Here is a 19,397-nt window from a genome sequence, read left to right on the forward strand (position 1 = left end):
TTCAGAAAACAGAATCTAAAGCTAACAGTCAGTTGTCTATGAATACTTGAAGGAATAAAATAGCCCCAGAGGCACAGGCACTCGAGTGGTTCTCCTGTGTTAGATGTAAATTAGTGTACTCCATATTGACTTGTGCTGGTGGGGATGCCACCCATCTTGTAGGCTGGGAGGTGGGTGGGTTGCCCCGGTGAGTGGCAGAGAGTGATAGAGAGAGAGAGGTCACTGAGGCGGGCAGAAGACGAAAAGGAAGGCTTTCTTAAATGATGCTAATCAGTCCGGAGGGGCCTGGCCCTCTCTCCCTCATCAGGCTGCTGTAATTCAGATGTGCTGAGAACCTGGAATTAAATGTGTCACTGTGAAGCGCGTGTGTGCTCCCGTGCATGTGCATATGTGTTTGTCAGCCTCTGTTTGCCTTTGTGTGTGTGTGTGTGTGTGTGTGTGTGTGTGTGTGTGTGTGTGTGTGTGTGTGTGTGTGTGTGTGTGTGTGTGTGTGTGTGTGTGTGTGTGTGAGTGTGCGCACACACATGGGGTGTTTAGGGGTTAAGTAGAACCAAATTAGTCGATGGGAGAACTAACATCAGCAGTAGCTTTCTGTATGGCTACTTCTTGGTGAATGTCAAGATGATTTAGCTGCTCTTCTGCTCGCCGTCTGTCTCTGAGCACTGGCCCTCCAATCACAGCTCTGGGCTGTCTGTTCTGTGGCCTTCCGTGCAACGAATGAATATTAAATCTGCACTGGGCAACTTCACGCACTAGCAAGAGGTTACAGTTTGAAATCTGAGAAATGTGAAGCCCTGCAAGGTAACATCAGTAAACTGTCTTCTTATTTAGAGTCTGCAGATGGTGGAGGAGCTGTACAGAGAACAGCTTCCTCTCCATTTATTTCCTGGAGTGTTTTCTGAAGAACGTTTTATAACTTCTACAAAAGCATTTTTTTTTTCACTTTTACAAAAGAAGTTTAACTTATTCTTTTTCCCAATATACAGGCAGGTGTACAATGACTTATAATTGGCTCTAAAATGCAGTCTAAAATTTGCAGAATTATGATTGAAATCTCTGACAGTGTAAAGAAGAGGTTGAATCTGAGCAGGCATCTGATGTCAGTGTTTGATACTTTGATACTTTTCGACACATTTTGTCCTTTACCCAGAAATTATGGAGGTTTGATATCCAGCTCTAGTGTTGTTAAGTGTGTCGCTGTGTGAGCTGACAAAGGTGTCTGTGTCGTCTTTCATGGCAGCAAAGAGTGTATGTGTGTAGGCTTGCTAACATATTGTGTGTGTGTGTGTGTATTGAGAGGGCTGTGGGAGTGGTGAGGGGGTGCGTGTGTGTGTGTGTGTGTGTGTGTGTGTGTGTGTGTGTGTGTGTGTGTGTGTGTGTGTGTGTGTGTGTGAGCGCAGGGACGCCAGTTGGGCTAACAGCTGAATCATGGCTCAGCCGCTGCCCCTCGTAGTCCTTGGCAGTTAGCGGTGTGAAAAAGCCTTCTCTTTGAGGGCATTATATAGATTAATGTGCTGTGCCTCGGGCAGAGACACACACACACCTCGCCAGGGAGGGATCTGACCGTGTGTGTGTGTGTGTGTGCGTACAGAAGAGAATCAGAGGACTATAGCAGCATAGGACTGTTGAGGTTTAAGTGTGCGAACATGAGTATGTGTGCATATCTGTGATTGTGTGCATATGTGTGTGTGGATGTGAGAAGGGACAGTTTGGAGGGGGGGGTGTTAACAAGGGACTAGGAGAAGGTACTGTGAGTAGAGAAAGAGAGAGGGAGAGAGGAAGAGGCTTGGATGGTGATCAGATGTATTCTTGGTGCATTTTTGAATGATTTCAAATTCATAGATATTCATCCTTGCTTTATGCTTCATTAAACAATGAGTCTGTATAAATACATTGGAATACTTAAAAATGAGGTGAAAAGTGACCTCACCTGTTTTGTTTTTTTTTTGTTTGTTTTTTAAAGTATTGTGACGAAGCCCCCCCAAAAATACGACACTATAGGTCGTCTGTGCAAATGTTTATTAGTAACTGACCTCTACCTGCTGTGCTGTTTGTGATGGAAGCAAAGGAGGAAGTTTGGTGAGACTGTACAAAGAGTCCACGTTAGAAGGAGGCTGGGGTGGTTGGATGGGCTGACAAAACACGTCACTCTTACACAGGAGGCTGCTGTTTGATTGCTGTTTGAAACCAATCGTCATTGTTTCTTTTAACCATAACCGCTGCACAACATTAACCTGTTTATTATTGTAACTATGATGATGAACATCTCCTAACCTTAATGAAGTAATTAGTCGAACCCAAACCAAACCAAACCACGACCTTTACCCAAACCTAACCAAGCTGTTTTGGTGCCTAAACCAAAACAAACTGTGAAAGCACCATAAGCTTAACTGTGCATTTATTTTAGCTGATGTCTGATACGCCTGCTGCTGTAGGGACATTGTTTCAGGAGACGCTCCTGTAAGTTGTGTCAGAGGGTGGGGACAAACAAAATAAATGATCATTAAGACTGGAGGACTTGTTGATTCCGGAATATTAAGCCTGATATTTGCACTCAGATCTAAATCTGTTCAGACCAGTGGCCTGAACAGCAGGTCTGCAGGGGCATCTGGGGAGTCGATAGCTTTCTATCAAGGTATTTTTATGTGACTTAGAGGGATGTTTATGAGGCCTGGGTGACCTGACAGGGGCGTCGGACGGCCCAAAGACTCACTCCCTCTTTCTCCCGTCTTTGTTTCTGTCTCACAATGTCTTGCCTCTTAACCGATTAAGCTCTTAGCTCAGCTGTTAAGATCAGGGTGTAGCCGAGCTGATATTCAGTATCACAACAAATACACACAAATGCCACAGCTGCTGGAAGCAAATGAAAATGGAAAAGTACATCGCTGTTCCAGCTGAAGTTAAAGCAAAAGCCTTGTAGGGGTAAACAGGATATTTAAAACTTTTAAGGCCTCTCTCTTTCTCTCTTTTTATTCTGTTCTCTCTCGGGGTGCACGATTGCTCATATTTTGTAAGTTTCCCTTTTTCTCATTTTCCTCACTTTACCCCTTATCAGGATTTTAGCACATTCCATTCAAGATTAGGCACATCTGTTGTTTTGTGTATGTGTTGGTGCTTAAAAGTGTGTGCATGTGACCGTGAGTTCTGCTTTGTGATTTTTCCAGCTCTTTGACATGTACTGTAACATGTCTTGAGTGTACACATGCAGATGAATGTACATATATGTCCATATAAGTCTGAGTATGTACACGCGTGTGTACTCATATGCAGTTCTCTCCAGCCAGTGGTCTAAATAACCTACTTTTGTCTGACAACGGCATCAAGTCGTAGAGGTGCACATATGCAGAAAGCTATTTGGAAAGGCCTCCTCGTAGCTGTCAGCTTTTATTATGCGCTGAGGTGTCATGTTTGTTAGGAAGCTGAGTGCAGATGGCAGAGTGGAAGAAATGGATCACTAATTTTAACAATGATTAATGAACAGAGATGGAAAATGAATTACATTGGACTATTGGAGGCAAGGAATATTTTCTCTGAAAATGTTAACTTCGGCTGCCAGGCAGCCGGCCGTGTTGTGGGAGTATATTGAGGAGGGGGAGGGAATGTGGATGTGTGCATATGCGCATATATGTGTGTTTGCTTGTATTGTGCGTGTATGTGTGTGCACTAGGGTGCAATTTTTACCCAGCATTTTATGTAGAATCAACACTTCACTGCTCTTGCCTATTACTTTACTGTTCGCCTGCTTAAACACTGCCGGCTTTATACACAACCCCCCCCATGCCCACCCCCTTTGTGTATTGCATTACCAGTTAAGGTACACACTCTTTAATAAGGTAAACACAGGAAAGGTTAGACTGTCTTAAAATGTTACCTACTTTCATTACTCTGCAGTGTGCTTTGATATCAAATCATAGATTTAGCACATTTGATCAAGTGTCAGTAGCTTTTGCTGTGGTATTTCATTCAGGTAGAACAATAACCTGTATATACCCGGCTATTTTCATGACTTTATATTTAGTTTTGATCATGAAAATAACAATAAAGTATAATTTAGAAAACCATTTTTATTTATTTGTTTTATTTTTTTTAAGACACCATGTTCAGAGAATCAGCCTGACACATTCTGAGATCTTTTAACTGAGTGATGGACACTTCAATCCCATTTCATAAATGTGTTGATGCAGGTTAAATAGGACAGAGAAAATAAGTGTGTTTACCTTGCATACATCAGCATTACAATATCATGTGGCAGTGTATAAAGCAGATGTGACATTCCTCATTGCTTGTAATCTGAGTGGAGTTCCTTGTAGTCTCTCCTCTCTTCCTACCACTTCTTATTTTATAAATGAAAACCTGCACCCCTCCTGTGTCTCTGTCTCTGTCGAGGTTTGTCTGGTGGGCGGTTGGTGCAACATGGTTTAATAGGTAGATGTGAACTATTTTGAATTTAATTAAGGCCCTGATGAGAAAAACGTAATGGGAGAAAACACAGCAAGTTCTAGCAACATTGTGTGTTTGCGTACATGCGAATGTGTGCACAAGAGAGAGAAGAAGAAGAAGAGAGAGAGAGAGAGATCTCAGGTTACAGCAGCATATGCTAAGCACTCAAAAACATACACAATGCCTTTGGTGAACAAGGTAGTTGGTATGCCCTTGGGAGCCAATTTAGATTGTGACTTAAGGCAACGTCGTGGCTTTGTGTGTGAGTGTGTGTGTGTGTTCCCTGTATGAGAGTGTAAGTCTTACTCTTGACGCTCCATTAAAACAGTAGTGGTGGGTAGATCTGGGTGGCCCTCCTGCAGACCCTCCACATCTGTGTGCCCCCCCCCCCCCCACCCGCCCCCCTATTGCAGGACTGAGCCAGCTTCTCCATGCGTGGCTGCCTCTCCACACCCAGAATAACCAGGAGAATTTGTTGGATCCATAATTCTTTGCCAGTCACAATTTTAAGTAATAATAATATTCAGCATTTACATATGAATGAATCCCAGAAAAGAGCGCCACCTACAGAAAAACAGAAACCCCTGAAAAAAAGAGGATTACTCACCCTGTGACTGACAGGTGATCTTTGGGAGCACTGAAACGACACAGCACTGAGCATTTAGCACTTCAGATCGAACGTAAATACACAAAACCAAGATCTCGCAGATTACCATATGAGCAAACTTCAACAGATTTAAGCAAACATTTAAAATGTCACAAAAAATGAAAAGTAAATCAGGAGCAGTTTTGTCAGCTGCGTTGAAACAGATAAATTAGCTTCTTCAGCAGAGAACAAAGCTATACAACTTTTGCAGGTTTTCCATGTCAACTGAGCCTAAAAACTTTGTGCTGGATTTAGAAAATATATTCTCTATGATTTCATGAATCAAGGCTCAAAAAGTCCAGAGTCAGTTGCTGTCAGTTTCTCGCTGTCTCTCTGTGAGGCCTCAGCTCAAATGCCACTCACCGAGTTACAGATTACTTTAAAGGGGAGTGGCGGTCTTTCACTTCACATACTTTCTGTCGGCTTGATTATTTTTCTGGTGTTAAGCGGCGGGGCTTCAAGACTGGATCAGATAACATCCTCTGCTGTGCTGCACAGGCACCACTCACAGTTTTCAGCTACATATCTTCACTCCCAAACGATAGACTTTGTGCATCTTAGCATGTGTCCTAGTATGATTCCTTTGTCTTCAAGCGGTATTACAGCGTCATATTAAAAAGTAATAATAATAAGAAAATGAAAAAGTAAAAGATTGATGTACACAAGCAATTACAGTTCATATTTGTCATATATATGAACATATTTGTTAGATTATTCGTGGATGTGTAAATGACATCACGTCTTCACAGGAAGTCCTGAGGAAAAATAAAGCTGTGGGGGGTTTGGGGAAAGGGGAATCAGCACACAACATTTTAATGGGTATTTCTCTTCTGTCGCCAGTGTTGCAAACTTGTCAAGCTTCAAATGCAGGTGACTGTGAATTTCCTGGTGTGTGTGCTTTGTTTACAGGCTCTGGTCGTCCCACCCTCTGTGGAGCTGTCGGCGCTCTTCCTGACATCCGGCGTTCGTTGGAGAAGCGGCAGTCACACAGGTACGATCACACCGATTGATCATGGGAAAGGGGAGGATATTAAAGGTGTCTGTCACACTTACACACCCGCATACACACACATCTTTTGTTTTCATTTAAATCTTTGTTTATCCAGGGAAAGTCAATTGAGCTTGCGCTTGTTAGGCAGTGCATGCTGCTCAGTCACACTGCCAAGGCATTCATATTTGGGAGCTGCCCATTACAGCATCTGTTGGGTCAGTGGCATTTCTCCGGAGTACATCAAAGTTACAGATGAGTTAGTTATTTACAATCATCTCTTCCATTTTTCCAGACAGACAGATAGTTTGAATGGACAACCCTCCAGCCACGCAAAAGTCAGGCAAGATCACACATAAGTTACGTGGCAGGGTAGGTGAATGAATGTCACCATGTTTGGCTCAGTATTGTAAATGGGCATGAACTATCAGCAATGCTATAACACACAACAGTGTATTAAAGACCCCTTGAAGACCATATATGTTCACACCTCTGGCAGCAGAAAGACCCACAGAATATATTGGTGATGCTCTGATTTATGGTATTGCTGCTAGTGTTAGTTGGGGTTGGGGTTCAAAACCATTTTAATGGATCTGAGCCCAGTGTCACATCTACTTTTCAAATCAAAATCTTTTCCCCTGTTGAATCTCATTGGATTTTCTCTGCCATGACTTGTTCTTGTTGTAAGTTTGCAGCAGACACCCAAGTTAGACGTCACCGTTTTGTAATGTGCAACTGTCAGAGAAACGCGCTCAGTGAAAGAAAGTGATAAGCTCTGAGACATATTCTGATTCTGATGGTTCAGACAATTTGGAACCAGTTCTGAGCTGGAAATGGTTCTTCATAACCATCCATAGTAACCAGATTTGTAAAAATTAAAACTCAAAAATTCTGTTTCTACAATTCCAAAACATGGAAGATACAACAGGCAAATATACCACAAAAAATCTGAATAAATAACTGAAAATAAGTACAATACTATGTTTTTTATGTTTGTTTTTTTGTTTTTGTTTTTCTCCATTAAGTCAATAAATAAAGAAACAGACCCAGGGACCTGAAGTAATAACACAAATGAATTAACTTCACAGGCCTTTTAAAGAATAAAGAACAGTATACTCAGTATAACGATATATCTCCATCCAAAGATGGAAGTGGATATGTTTTGGGTTATGCTTTATATTCATTATTAACTCTAGTCAATACAAAATCAACAGCATGAAAAAACAAAATGCTCTAACTTTCCCTCTACTTTAAATTTCTGAGAGCTAAAAATTTTATATATATATATATATATATATATATTTATATATATATATATATATTTATATTTATATATTTTTTTTCCTCCCCCCACCCAAAAATTCAGGGAAGTTCAGACGTGTCATTAAAATGAAGTAATCACCCAGCATTAGAAGTGCTCCAAGTTATTTACTCACTTTCTGGATGATGCTAATCACCTGAAATATTAGCATGCACACTGGACAGTAACATGGAAAAACCCCATCCACACACACACAAACACGCCCACCCACCCACACACAAACACTGCTTGTCAAAAAGCCACAATGCCGTCAATTCCTTTCTATGTAGCTCAAGGAGACGATTAGCAAACAGAAGTGACATGGTAAACAGGTGCAAGCCATTATTCCTGGAGCTGGAGGAGCGTGGCCACCCCATCTCTCAAAGTGATGGGCTGTTATAGTGTGTGCACTATATGTGTGTCTCTGTGTGTGTCAGTGAGTGATGGGGGATCATATGACAAGTACGAGTGAGGGATATGTCTGCTTTGTGGGGTTAGGATGCTTCATCCCACTAATCAGCACGTTATGATCATCATCATCATCTTCTTGGCCATTGTTATCGTTGTACTTGAACTGGAACTGGAATTAGACTCTAGTCTCTCTCTTGTTCTCAGGAATGTCACATTCATCTTTGCTCGCCTTAAATCTATACACCTCTCTCCAACATCCCTCCTCTTCCTTTATTCCTCTCTTTAATAATTACTCATACACTCTCACTTCTCTGTATTCTTTTAATTTGTAAGAGACCATCATCCTGAGAGCTGACTTCCTGAGAAACACAGAAAGAGACGAGGGGGGGTCAGGGCGGTTTGTAAAAATTGATTGCTTGTAAAGTGCTAATCAATTAAAACCTTTTCTCTTGTAGCTGGAATATTCATGTTATAACATTTATTATAAGATTCAGAGCAGCAGGGATTAAACGTATATGGCATCTGTCCTCTGCAGGACAAGCTGAGACAACCAGCCTGTCTGAATTATCACCCTGCGTCCACATATGCCACACTAAAGTGAAAAATGAAGACATATTTGACTGCAAATGTTACGTTCAGATTAAATTACTTTTTGATCATATAAGATTTCATGCTCGGCACACAGATATTTTGTCAAATTACCTTGATAATAATAATAATAATAATAATAATAATAATATAATGCTACACATCTCTAGTCAAACCATGCCTCAGTAATGGTCTGTTGTCTTGGAACACATTTTGCAGGCTGTAGTTTTATTAATCAAATATAGCATGGGTGAGTCATATCTCTTTGGCTTGTGTCATATAGGAGGTATGTGCCACAGATTTCCCTCATATTGGAAGCAGAGCAAACACATGCTCCCTTTGACGTATTCTCACACCATTTCTCACACAAAGCACTTACTCACAAAGTTACAGATGCATACACACACAGATGGCTTATACAGAAAGAGATTCATAAACAGACCTGCTCACACGGATGAGCATTTACAGAGACACACATAAAGCCTTTACATACCAGAGCTGATGCTGAAAAAAAAAGTTGTTGCTTCCAATGAATTTGTACCTACTGCAGTGGTGTAAAGTTACTAACTAATGTACTCTGCCAGTTCAATATCAATATTTTGAATGCAGTTGATTTTTTTTTTTTTTTTTTTTTTTAATGTGCGTTCCAGGAATGATTAAGTGTAATTTAGTTTCTCTGTCCCACATAGGCTCAGTCTGGCTTCTAATTCTTGGTAGTGATTTCCTACATTTCCCAGAATGCCCTTTAATAGTCCCCAGAGAAAGGGTGTGAACTTTTTGCTGCTTCTTCGTTAATGGTCATATGAGTGTAGGTGGGCAGGCAGCGAATTTGTGAACATCAGGTTGCATTTCTGATCAGAGCTTTTGCTCGAACGCGGTGACTGCAGTGCATTTTAGACTAGTGAGGCGACTCACCGTGGTGAGGAAGGTGTCACTTTCTCTTTCACTAATTTTCATGTCAGTCATTTTACACTGAGGACCACCAAAACCTGACACTGATCCCACTGCTGGAAACATCAACCTGTTGTGAGAAAAAGTACAAATTGTAACCTGTACTCCATTTTAGGATGATTTTTTTCCCATTAAGGAAACAGAAAAAAGAGCAACATAAGGTGCGGAGGTGGTGGGTGGATAGGGGTCAATTTTCCCACAGTTTCCTCTTCAGTGTTGTTGGGTTAAGATTGTTACTGCTGTGTGGTACTCTACCCTGCTGGTATAAATACAACATGATTGGCATCACAGCTCTCTCTCTCTCTCTCTCTCTCTCTCTCTCTCTCTCTCTCTCTCTTTCTCTCTCTCTCTCTCTCTCTCTCTCTCTCTCTCTCTCTCTCTCTCTGACAGCCTTCATTTGCTGGAGGAGTGGCAGACTTGGTGGGAGTTAATGATTATAATTATTTAGCTTTTTTTTTTTTTTTTTTTTTTACATTGTGGGATGATTATTTAAGAGGTTTGTGTAGTCATTGTTGTAATCAGTAAAGAGAGATTACAGAAAATCCGCATGCCAACAGATGGTACTTGGCTGTTGTTGTTGCTTCATATTAAATCCAGTACGGCACGCTCGGTAGCAGGCAGATAAGAGTGAGGGGACAATCAAAAAGGGGCCAAATTATAAAACAATTTTTCCTTCATCGTAAATCAATTTATCATATCACTGCATCAGAGAAGAAAATGAATGAAAAGTAGTTAGCCTCATGAACGTGTTCAACCCCAAACCAGCTATCCCACTAACATACTCATTTTCCCAAAGTGGTGGGGTTTTGGGGCACAGTGAAAGTTGGTGGTGGATTCACAAAAAGCCCTTCAGCGTTGCAAACAGTATTTGACCAGAGAAGCCCTGACCCCGTGACTTTATCTATTAACACCGCAGTGTACTGCCACGGTTGTTCACACGCAACCCAATTCACAAAGAAGGTCCGCGTTTGTTAGCTTTGCTCCTCTGGGACACCAGCTGCTTCAACCACCTCCCGGACTGTGAGCCGATGCCACTCTCACTTTAAATCCGCAGTTGCATATTATTTCTGTTTTTTGCAGGTCTTTGTCTATTTATGTATTTCTTGACGAGTGAGAAAGAAAACAGATAAATACAAAGTGAGGTGAGGGTACTTGCTATCCAGGGTCGGGGAGCAGGAGGAACACCAAGGCTGCTGGCCTACATTCCTGACTAATTGTATAATTGGAAAAGCTCTCCAAATGAGCAAGCAGCCCCCCCCCCCCCACCAACCACATCCCCCCTACTCACTTAACACCCCCATTCCCACACACACATGCACGCCCTTCAAAGCAAATCACAAAAGAGCATTTTGGGAATGATAATAATTTCAAAAAGCGTCCATTATTAATCCCACACACTAGCATCCCTGGCAGCAGCAGCTAGGCTGGTTAGCACAGAGTACACACACACACACACACACATTCACACACACTCACACACGCATGCACATACACACATACATGCTCATGACATACAGTAGCTAGCTATCTGATGGTGATGTACTAGTGCTAAATAAAGGTAAATGAATGATGCCCAGTGGGAAAAATCACTAATTCAAACTTTATTTGAATTTGTTGAATTTATTTTCCCAATGAAAGATGGAAGCTTGATACAAAACGACGTCTGACATCCTTAAAAGGCCATTCTGTTAATAGTAGCGATTAGAATTGCACTTCCACAAAGTTGGGGGTGCATGTGGGAAACATTAAAATAAGAATGGTAAAAACCAAAGCAGCAGAGGCTGAGATGTCCTGATTTGTTGCTCCCACATCTTTCAAATCCCCCCAGTGCCACAGAAGATATTGTACAACTTTTTTCACAGGCCCTATAGTACTCCTCATGATGAGTCAATGCTAAAATGAGGAAACAGTCTTAATTGTGAGTTTACAGTTTCCCTTTTAAGTTTTTTTGTTGTCATAAATAAATCATGTTAAAATAATATTATGCACAATAAGGGACGACCTACCTGCATGCCGTGTTAGCGCTCATATTTTACTTTTAGTACTGGAGCTCATGGTCAAATTGGATTTCATGATTTATGGTCCCTGCCACGTGCCGTTCATTTCCATGGCTACTGAGGGACAGGGTGGGTGGGGATGATTTCTGAGGTCGACAGTGGTGTCTAACGGGATTGCGGGGTGCTGTTAAAACGAAGCCGTTAATTAATGCTATTGATCAGCAAAAAAATAAAGGCAAATGTGATTTGCATACAGCCCAAGTGATCAATGCATTAACCGATTTTTTTTTCTCCCCCTCTGAAATCTGATTTCCTGAGTTTTCAAAGTGAGAGAGAGAGAGTTCAGACTAATGTGGATCGATTGGACTGCTCTCAGACAAGAATACAAAGCATTTTATTAGCCGGTGAAGGGTGAAACATACCAGGACAGTAGACACAGTTTGAAGTTGGATGATGTATTTATGTCTCACTTCAATAAGAAGACAGCCTTTACACATTTGTTAAAACTGATTTTGACATTGTCACATATTTCCTCCTCCACATAGTTCACAGAAAACATGATAATAAGGTGATATTTCTTCAGGGCCAAACAAAAGTTTTCCACAAGGCAACAATATAAAAAAAAAAAACAAACAAAAAAAAAACATCAATGACAATAACAACAGGGGCATGAAAAAAACAAAAAGACAAGAGGTGTTAATAAAGCAATATGTTGTTTTTTTCCCCTCTCCTTCCTTTCCCTCTCTGTCAAGAGCAGCTTATTATAGCGTATTGATTTATAAAGCTTTAAATGTGATCCTCCATGTCCAAGTCAAGGGCAGGGAGTGAACGAGAAAGAGAGGGAAGAAGAGAGGGATAGAGAGGAAAAAAAAGAGAGGGAGAAAGAGAATGAAAGAAAATAACTGGAAAATGAAGGGAAAAGGCGTCTGGAGACGGATAGAGCTAGAAAGAGTGTCCACGACATGGGGAAGTGGCAGCAAGGCATTTTCAGAGCCGCTCTGGAACACAAAAGGGTAATTGTTTTAGCCCAGATGTTGCATTCGCACAACAAGCAGGATACAATGTTCCTACTGAGCTGATGAGCCCAATCAGTGAAATGATTAAAAATTGATTTTGTCCCTGTAATTACAGTATGTAAACTACTTAGCCGGGATTGCAAAGGAAGTGATTTTCTAATTACGTATATACTCTGGTGTCTAATGATTGGTTTTTTGAAGTAATGAAGAGAGGGTCCTAACGACTCCACTGTGTTGTGTTGTTGAAGGGAGAAGGCAAGAGAAGGGGTGTGGGGGTAGTGGTGGGGGGATGAGGGAGCATCGTTAGGGCAAGACAGCAGGCTTGGATACAGAAGGGGGATGAAAATTGAATTTTTGCCAGCCAGTGCTAGCACGCTAACACGGGGGCCCTGTGTTCGTTTGCATGGGATCTGGAAGCTAAATGGAGGCTGTGACTTCTCATGGGGGTCGCCAGGCCTTAACCAGCCCTGGCAATCTGGACCCTGCAATTAAAACCTCACGGGGGTTAGTGATTCAGGACATTACACATGCACAGGGGAATTAACACTCGTGCAGGCCACAAGCACACAGAAATACTCGTGTCACTAGACCCTTCTGCTCTGTATATATTTCACCCAGCTTCATTCAAACAAGTATGTTTCTTTTGATAGAAACTGACTCTCAGGGAAAACTGAGAGGAGCTAAAAGCAGAGATTGACAGGAAAGTAAAGCAAATTCAAGCAAATCTCAATCTGGGTATTGGACAACCTTCTGACAAGGTCAAATGTCCAGATACCCTGTTTTACCCTGAGCTTTCCATAATCATTGTAGATCTCCCGGTTATGGAGACTCTAGATATTTTGGACAGAGTGAATTCACTTTTGTCTGCTGGGTTACGGTGTGACATGGTGCCGGACTTGATCAATGTGGAGCACATGAGATCAACAGGGAGGGAGCCAGGAGTAATAAAAGCTGAGCTCTGATCTCAACAGGACAAAGTGGCTGTGCTCCACCATAAGCAGAGGTTGTGAAAAAATGAAACACGTTGTGTCGTCTGTATTTAGGCAAACTCCCATTTGAAAAGGATTGTTTCCTGACTGGTAGTGGGAGGTTGATAAGACGTGATCAGGTGGAATCAGACGACAGCGTTGAGAAACGAACTGTTGGGAGGAGGCGCAAAGAGGGAGCAGTGGTCAATGACAGCCCAACCTCCAAATGATGATAAACTTACAATAGTTGACTGGAATGTCTGGACAGTTAGAAAAGAAATATGACTTTTTCCCTAAATGAAACACAACCAAAATGGCATGAAACTAAATGGGAACACTAGGTATGGACATACATGAGAGATGCATAAAAAGGCTGTGAGAGGATCTGGAGTGGTTGGCGTTTTGTTTAACAACAGACTGCTTGAGATTTATAAAGTCTGTGTCCTGGACAAATCATGAGAGGGAATACTGGCCCTTAAATGTAAAAAAAAAAAAAAACATTTTCTGGTTTCTGTTTTGTGGTTTTACTTGCAGTTTAGCTCCTGAGGGTGCTACAAGAGGAATTGGCTCTCTCACTCTTTTTTTGGGTGTGTGCTTGGCACAAACGTATAGCCTTGTCTGACTGTTGGTAGTGGTAGTCTTAATGACTGAGAGATAATGAGATAGTGTTCCCCATAGAAATCATTTAGATAATTTTGTAAATAATTATGGAGAAACTTTAATTGAATTTCTGCAAGATGCAAAGAAGTGAAATCATATAAGCAGCATATCAGGAGAGTTGGAGCTCAACCACAAAGACTCTGAATCATTTTTGTCTTTTAGTTTATGTTATGATACTTTAAGGGGACCTACAGGAGAACTGGACTTGGTTAAAGGTAGTCAAGACTCCAGATGATAAATTGTGCCAATATATTTATCTGGAATTAAATAATGATGGTATGTCAAAGACAAGGTCTACTTTTGTATATTTTATTGATTTTCTGAAGGAGTTTGGCTAAATACCAACCTTCTTCAGTATAGATCGTTCGCTTCAGGAGTTGAATGAAAGTTTTAAAATGCCATTAAGTCTCTTTATCAAGCACCTGTTGCCTGTGCTCAAGTTAATGAGTTAAGAACTGGATGGTTTCCCCAACAATATGGTGTGAAACAAGGAGACATGTTGTCTCCAACACTGCTCTCTGTTTATGTTAATGATTCAGCTCTTCAAATTAAATCCTGTAGCTGGGGGTTAAAGTAAATGATTTGGTCATTAGTATACTACTTGATGCTGATGACATCATTTTACCGGCAGAACAGGAAAAAGATTTACAGAAAATGTTTAATGTTGTGGCTGAATGATGCTGGAAATGGAGACGAATGGTAAACCAGTCCAGAAACAGTACAGTTTGCAGAGGAGGAAGGAAGCTCTGCATGGCTCTGGCTGATCCAGCAGGTGCTCTTTCATGAAACAGGTAGAAGGCCAAACAAATAGTACATGTCGGGAAGAAGCGCAGTTACTTTTAACCTTAGTTCCACCATGTTGTCATATGCCCAACAGTGAAGATGTTACGGTTTGACTTTGGATAGTCTCATTTTTAAGTCTTGTTGATATTTAGCACAAATTCAGAGTAAGAGCATACTGTCTGAAGATGAGTCTAATGTGAAGCATGATTTAACCAAAGGTCAAAGATCTTTGTGAGCAGTTACATTCAGGTGCTATAGGCAGGTTCACTGGACTCCCTGAAGAAAAAAGTCCATTTTATGTCAAGATTGAGCTTTAACATGCCTTCGTATGTGCCAGAATATTGGTTTATCCAATTGAATTTGAGCAGAATTTGGCTTAAACTTGACTTTAAAATGATTGAAGAGAATATCTCTATGGCTCAATCTCAATGGCTCTAATTGAATCACATACAGAGACAAAAAGATACTTTTTAATGTGTAAATATAACAGCAAAGCTCAGGAAAGAACGATTTTTGTAACCCCTTAGTCAGAAAACCCAAACAGGGCTTCTTACCTTATTTGGGATGGCATCTGGTTGAATCCGTGCTCAGTTCTGCTAAACTATACATTGTTTGAAATCACAGCCTCACACTGCTTTCTGTGTAAGCCTCTTTAAGATCCCAAAGTCAATGTGACAACAGTTGGTTATTCTGTAACAGCAGTGCATACACAAAGGAACAGTAAAATATTGAAAAGCCTTGCATTGTACCGTGTGTGCCTCTAAATTTGGTTCAGAATGACTTAGTCTAATTCTGACTTTTTTGTAATGGACTAGAAGAATTGCCTCTTAAAAGAGACCAGGGTTCCAGTTCCCTGTAATGATCAATCTTAGGAGTTAAGTGCGATTTCTAAGAGTGTTTCTACAAACACTCTTAAATTTCTACATGCATTTCCATAAGCAGTACTTAAGAATGAGAGCAAGTACGTGCTTCTTAATGCCGGCTGTCTGTGGTGCTGAAGACGACGCTTAATACACTTTAAAGTAACTTTGCATATTTAACTGCCTGTACATCACAAAGCATGATGTACAGGCAGACACACACAAAAAACATGTTTTATTCTGGGCAGATAGGCAGATGTTACTCTTAAACTCAAATTAAATCTAAAATGAAGCAGTGGTGATTTCTATAAGTTTCATGAATATGCAGGTCAAATTGTGAATGTCATATATTTGAATGTGATTTAATAATTTCTGTATGTAAGATTGTGGCAGGAAACGTAGGAACCAGAAATAAAATAAAAAACAAACAAACAAACAAACAGAAAAAAGAAGATATGGACCCTGAAAATATACTAACAGGAAAGGGGCGTTTCAGCCAGTAGATTAATATACAGTCTCAGGTGAGGACCAGAGAGTGAGGACAGAAACTGTGCAAATCAACTGTTGAGTGAATATAAGTGTGTTAGTTTAGCTTCGTTTCTTATTTTCTAGTTTAAACATCAACACTCATTTTACGTCAGACATCACTTAGAGAACATCGGTGTTCAAGTGAAAAACAAAAGTAATAAAAATGATAAAAACATTAAATATAGAAAATATAGAGATCTAGGGTTTTTAGTTCTTCTTCAGTTACAGTTTAGATAGTTTATAAGATAGTTTATAATTTGACATTCACCTTAGCCTTAAGATCTTTTTTGGAAATGTGGCTCATGATAAAGACTAAAATCAAGACTTCAGGCCCAGTAACCATTTTATTGTGGGTCTGTCATCTTCAGACTTGTGCATAAAAAGTGGTGCTTGTTAAACCCACTTCTGCAGGGAAACGCTTTCCCTCTGTCCTCTCTTTGTTTTTCCTCTGTTACCTTCCCTTTTCCCGTAAACCACAACTTGTTGAGGCATCAAAGATGCAACCTTTGACTTTGGTTATAAATTAGAATCAAGCATTAAGTTTTGTACACAGTGTTGTGGCGTGGCACAGAGACAACCAAGGAGTCACTCTATCAGGCAGGGAATATAGAGATAAACTTACAGGGTTGCAGAGCACATAAAGAGCACATAAATCATACCACACAGAATGAGTCACTGCCTCAGCCATGCTTTTGCTCTCCTTTCATCTGTGCTCTTAACATGTCTAACAGAGCTCAACATATTTCCCTTATCTTCTGTTCGATATTCAATATTTAATTATGACTTTATTCATTTATTTTTTAAAGTAATTTTTCTGGAGAAATAAAAGGACGTGAGTTAAGCCTCTGATTATTGGGAGGGAAAGATCTGTGGTTTTTAGTTCCTCTGGAACATTAATAAGTGACAGAAAGCTAGATTAAGAAAGCTGGGATGCAGCTAGAAAGAAAAACGACAAAGCTTTGAAATGCTGCCAGTATCACCAACTGTACTCTTCTGACACAGCTGATTGTAAGAGAAGCCGGCGCAGCCAGCGTATTCCTTTAATAATGCATTTAGTTAGGCTATGATCTATCATTTTGTACCTTTTGACATGCGATATTGAAATTTAATATTGCATCAATACAAATGATGTATTGCCAGTTGTCAGGAGAAAGGATCTGGATTGCAAAAAGATCTCTGCAAATGTCTTTTCACTCCTCTCTATCTCTCCCTTTCCTTTCCAAAGCTGCATTGTACTTGAGTAGGAAGGTATAAGAGAAACATCTGTCTTTTTTCCCCCCCTTTACTCCCAGCTTTGATATGTGTGTTTAAAAAAATGACAACTCAAAATGCTCAGGGAGACAGTCTCCTGCTGAAACCAGAGTCAAAAGAAGCTTGGAAAGAAAAAAGGGGGTAGGGGGAAATAGAAGTAAGAAGCAGAGGGAACATGACAGCAGTGGCTGAGGGAGATGTCACGCATTGTAGAGATCTTTGACATGACTCTTTAGTGTGGTGAAATCCCACAGGCGATATTTGGGCTATGAGAGGAGCGTTAGGTGGAGGGAACCAAAGGCTGCTGTTGCGGTGTCAGTCTAGCCTGCCTGCTCAGAGAGATAGGGATGCACCGATAGCGACGCTGGCTAATGTCAGTCTCAAGTTGATTTTATGTGTCAGAGGATTTCCTCACCCTACATGCTGCTAGTAAGGAAAGAAGAAAAAAAAAAAGAATCTAAATGAGAAGTAGATTTTCTACATTATCACATTTAGGCAATAAAGAAGTTAAGATTTTCCATTTTACTGACAGTAGAGAAAAATACATTGATGAGTTTGACTTGTATGACAGAAACTGTGTGTAGAGTAACTGATGCAATAGTTATGAAAGTGCTCTCTTATTTTCTTTGTACTGAGTCATAGTGAAGGCCTTTAAAGTAGATAGTAAAGTTAGGTTACGTGGACATTTGTTTCTAAGCAGTTAGATGCTGAGCTCCACACCATCACACTCTGCCTCTGCTATAAAATGCACACAACTTTCTTGGTTGCTATCAGATATATACAAACAAACCTTTATCAATACCAGGCAACATTGATAACTTTGATTTAGTTCTTATCTAGTGTTTGCCTGAAAAGCCCTATGATTCTCAGTCATTCTGGGAGTGATAGGACATTCCAGTACTTTGTTTTATACTTCAATGGTGTGATTTATTTTTTTTAATTTTGTATGACAAACTTTTATGAGGTTTAATCTTGTAACCTGAGTTTCTGTTACTAAATATAGCTCTAGAAAACCATCCAATGAGAATTTTCTGAGCTTGTCAGTTGTGAGTTGGACCAATCAACCAACTGTAGGAAGCTTTTGAGATGATAACACCAACAACCAGCACCAGGTTTTCCATTTTAGCTGGACAGTGCTTGACCACTTCTTAACTCCCATTTCAGTCTTTGGTTTTCAGTATAGTGCACAGTATATAACATATGCTGGGCTTTTTGAGCTTAAAATCTTGAAGCACCTGAATTTGTCCAGTCAGATACAACACTGGTTAATGTTGGTATTTCAGTGAAGGAGAGCATCTATCAATGTTTTTCAGTTTTACTCAAGTTACATTTAATTTAGAATATAGAAATATTTAGAAGGTAATTTTTAAAAGCTTATACTCGACTGTATTTGTGTGAAGGCAGAAATTTTAGAGACAGATTTCTCAAAACCTGAACAAATTAAACCAAACTGCATGGCTAGATACCACGAGAGGAATGTTTCAGCTGTGGTCTCTACACATCCATCAGTCCAAACTGAAGTCTGTCAACACCAAAATATTTTGCTCTGGTTATTTTGTATCATCAGACTTTGAAAGCATTGTTTGAATGCGTGTATTCCTTCTGAGCAAACGAAAAGAACTTAAGCTCTGTCTGCTCTAGAGCTCAGCTGAACTGCTACAGACATGCTTGGTGTGAATGTATCCTAACACCACTTCATCACCATCCACTGGCTGCCCATGTCACATTCATTGTAAAAAAAATATGGCTTGTGATGGGCTTGATGATTGCAGATGACGGCGCTGATGATGATAGTGATGCTGTCAGCGACAATAATGATTACAACGATATGGAAGGTGGTCATTATGGTGATACTAGTGAATTATTACATATTCAGCTAAAATACATCTAACTTTCACAGCTCTGACACGTTTCCTCTGTAGGTGTAAAATCTAAAATGAATTTAAAATGAGCGTGTGTAATATCTGACTCGCTGTCGACTATAACATCTTTCCATGGGACTCTGGGTGA

The 19,397-nt window shown here is 40.3% G+C and overlaps 1 protein-coding gene across 1 annotated transcript in view; it reads left to right on the forward strand.

The window, feature by feature from the left end:
- The window catches only part of znf536 (zinc finger protein 536), a 205,201-nt gene that overhangs the window by 18,675 nt on the left and 167,129 nt on the right, over window positions 1-19,397 (forward strand). Inside the window, exon 2 of the mRNA XM_041033530.1 lies at window positions 5,996-6,077. The gene's annotated coding sequence lies outside the window, so the exon portion shown is untranslated. The remainder of the gene's footprint in view (window positions 1-5,995; window positions 6,078-19,397) is intronic.

Source organism: Toxotes jaculatrix, chromosome 1 (assembly GCF_017976425.1).
Source record: "Toxotes jaculatrix isolate fToxJac2 chromosome 1, fToxJac2.pri, whole genome shotgun sequence".
Classification (NCBI taxonomy): Eukaryota; Metazoa; Chordata; class Actinopteri; family Toxotidae; genus Toxotes; species Toxotes jaculatrix.